The sequence below is a fragment of the Sinocyclocheilus rhinocerous genome, unplaced genomic scaffold, assembly GCF_001515625.1.
Source record: "Sinocyclocheilus rhinocerous isolate Xijiao unplaced genomic scaffold, SAMN03320098_v1.1 scaffold818, whole genome shotgun sequence".
Taxonomy (NCBI): Eukaryota; Metazoa; Chordata; class Actinopteri; order Cypriniformes; family Cyprinidae; genus Sinocyclocheilus; species Sinocyclocheilus rhinocerous.
Genome location: NW_015664989.1, coordinates 878,183 through 882,200, shown reverse-complemented (window position 1 = coordinate 882,200; position 4,018 = coordinate 878,183).

The following is a 4,018-nucleotide window of genomic DNA, read 5'->3' as shown; positions in this document are numbered from 1 at the left end:
TGTGTGTGTGTGTGTGTGTGTGTGTGTGTGTGTGTGTGTCAGAGGAGGTGCGCAGATGTGTGTGTGTGTTTGTGTGTGTGTGTGTGTGTGTGTGTGTGTGTGTGTGTGTGAGTGTGTGTGTGTGTGTGTGTGTGTTTGTGTGTGTGAGAGAGAAAGAGTATTACAGACTGTACTGTTAAAGGAAGTCTTACATCAGGGAGAAAACAGAGGAAGCAACAACATTACAAGCCAACTTCCTTTTTTTAATTTACAGATAGGAATAAATGAAATCAAAAATAATAAAAATGATAATCTTTCATTAAAATATAATAACTCCCTCTGCATTTGAAATGCTTCTTCTGCTATTAAAATAATATTAGCTAATAATAGGCATAGACAAACATTATATATTTTTCATCATCTTCATTTCCTGAGCTATTTTCCGCTGAATTTTGTGTTTCACATACACACAAAATGCATTGTGAATGCTGTTTCATGTTGCTTTTAAAGATCTCATGAAATATAAACCACTTTGCACGCCAAAGTTTTTCATTTTCTTTGCAATTAATAACTCTGAGGTTATATGTAAAAAGGAAATAAAAATGCAGGGCATTAACAGTTTATGAATAAAATGTTTCATAAGCTGTCCCACCTGAAGTGCACACCTAAACATGTTTTATTAGCCTATTTCTAGCAGCGAAACCTTTGACAGTCTTTGTTAAAATGTTGACAGCCTATTATTTAGTCTGTAAATGAGTTTACCGATCATTCTCGCCTTTTCTCTTTCGCAGTCAGATTCCAATTAGTTTTCTGCCTACATGTGTAAAGAATGTAATTTTGCTATTTGGTTTTGTATACACTTCCAGTGATTTCCCTATGGAAGGAGAATTACCTACTCATGGAATACAAATTCATCCTCACAATTCAGTCGGATGTAAATGAATAAGACAAAGAAATAGAGACACACTGGAAGCTCAGGTGTCCCAGACTCCCAGAGCATGTCATTCTGCTCTACATCGATGTAACAAAGCCAGGATTTCTGCTGGTTTCTATTTGTCCGTTGTACACGAGGTTGTATAATCAGCCTCACATTAACAATTTACATGCGAAGGAAACGCTTTCATCTGGGCAATGTGAGAATTTTAACAGTGTGTGGCTGCTATTCCTGCTGAAAGTCTAACCTAAAGATAAAGTGTGAGGTTATATTTAGGGTGGCCACCCGTCTAGTTTTAGGTGGGACAGTCTGGTTTTGAAATACCATGTCTGTCGTGCAGGCTTGAGCCGGACGCTCATTTGTATTGATGCTCAATACTCATTTGTATTTGCCAATACACATAACTGTAAAGGCAGGAGAAAGCAGTGTAGAAGTGAGAAAAACAAATAAAACTTTACAATAATACTCCTATGTTCCTCTCCTCCTCCATATTTAAAGTTTATGGCTCACCCAATTCAGAAACTTGGGTATCAAAATGATCACTGAGTTTGCCAGTTGTAAACATGTCTAGAGAGGACGTTTATGTCCAATTTCCAACTAGAATACTCGTATTTACGATAATTCCGATAGCATGTGAAGGCAGCATGAGCTGCATTAAATAGCTTGTGTATTACATCTAAATGCACTTCAGATGCAGCTTCTGCGCCAAGATGGATTTTGCTGATATCAATTTCATTTGACTGGCACCAGCCTTATAGTGTCTTATTATTCAAATCACATTTAATATGTTGATTTACTAAATTTCCATTAAAGATTACATCTTTGCCATTATAAAGGTAAAACAAAATGCACTGGAAATCAATTTAAGGGAGTAAATATCACTCCTTTATAAAAACAAGTTCAAGTTCAGTTATTTTAATTGTCCTCATTGAATGGTGTTGCTTCAGTGTCCAAAGTGTCCTCCTGTTTGGTATTATAGAATTGGCCACCCTTCTTAGTACATGCAGTAGCATGTCATACATGCCTAGAGAGGACGTTTATGTCCAATTTCCAACTAGAATACTCGTATTTACGATAATTCCGATAGCATGTGAAGGCAGCATGAGCTGCATTAAATAGCTTGTGTATTACATCTAAATGCACTTCAGATGCAGCTTCTGCGCCAAGATGGATTTTGCTGATATCAATTTCATTTGACTGGCACCAGCCTTATAGTGTCTTATTATTCAAATCACATTTAATATGTTGATTTACTAAATTTCCATTAAAGATGACATCTTTGCCATTATAAAGGTAAAACAAAATGCACTGGAAATCAATTTAAGGGAGTAAATATCACTTTATAAAAACAAGTTCAAGTTCAGTTATTTTAATTGTCCTCATTGAACGGTGTTGCTTCAGTGTCCAAAGTGTCCTCCTGTTTGGTATTATAGAATTGGCCACCCTTCTTAGTACATGCAGTAGCATGTCATACATGCAACCCAGGCTCACTGGAAAAACATGCATGTGGCGGAATTTCTGCTGAATGATTTTACGTTGCTTCTTTACTGAACGCAAATCTGGTAATGTTTTATTACGCTGGTTATTGAACGTATTGCGACAGTTTGGAAATGCAATGTCTGGCGAATGTTCTTAAAGGTTAATGCTGTATCCCATTTAAAACTAAGGTAGCACTTTATTTTAAGGTGTCCTTGTTGCACGTTACTTGTACTTACTATTATAATAACACCGAATTATGCATAATTACATGCAAGTAACCCTAAGCCAAACCCTAACAGTATAGTAAGTACATGTAGTTAATTAATATTACTCAGTACTTAAATGTATAATTACACTGTAACAGGGACACCTTAAAATAAAGTGTAACCTACAATAGCATACCACCTACACTAAACCTAACCGATAGTTTTAACAAAAGCGAATGTGGGATAATTTGTGAGGTTTGACATGACAGAACAATACATTAACAACACCTGTGGTTACTCTACTTGAGGAGAGACTTACACCTGTTTGAACTTGAGGGGAATCTTTGTATAATTTGTTTGCAGATGGCACTTGCTTGCTATATTGTATCTGCATACAATTAATTCATTTGTACATACATCAAGAGCTGATATACTATACCTCAGGCGTTCTCAGCTTTCTTGCAAGGTTTAGCTCCAACCTTGATCAAACTCACCTGCATGTAACTTTCTAATACTGAAGACCTTGATTAGCTTGTTCAGGTGTGTTTGATTAGAATTGGAGCTGAACTCTGCAGGAAAGTGGATCTCAAAGCAGTTGGGAACCCAAGCTATTATTACTAGTATGGTAATATTGTTGCTAGGACGTGTTTTTGTTGTTATTGTCAAGATTCCTATTATTTATAATGACTGGAAGGTATTATCGGCACCCTAAGTCTATAACGACTTTGCATTCATGTTAAGTCTTTTTCTGTGGTCATGAACATTAGATAATGCCTTTCAGCATAGTAACCGGAGTGTAAGGTTCATTTCCTTTTTTATTTAAACATTTAATGCAATACTCCATTCAAACATTTAATTGCACAGTTGGAACCAAACCATTGATACAATCAAAACAGCTGTTAAACATTGTCATGTTCCATTTAAAATGATCCGTTCAAAGCCCTGCTGTTGCTGTTAAGAACAGAAACTGTCAGCTTTGTACTGCATCTGCATGTGTTAACTGCACATAGCCTGCTTTACTAGCGGTTCAACAGTCTCTTGATATCACTTGGTGATGCTGTCTTTCAAAACTCCATCTATTATGCACGAATATACATCTCACGAATACAGCTCAATTAATTTATATAGATAATTCCCACAAACGTCCTGTGAATAGAGCGGTGTAAAAAAATAAAATAAAAACAGCAATAAGTTGTCTCTTGATATTCAGCAGAACATCGCATGCCGATGCCTGTATTCAGTTGACGGAAGATTTTTTTTTTTTTAAAGGCACATTAATCGTAACAATCTATCTGTCATATTGATCATCTTAAATGAACTGTGTAATTCTCAGTGTGAAAATGGTTGGTTTTGAGGAACAAAACTGTTGAGGAAATGGTGTTTACTTTAGCTGTTTTATAATAACAAAGCATTTAAAAAA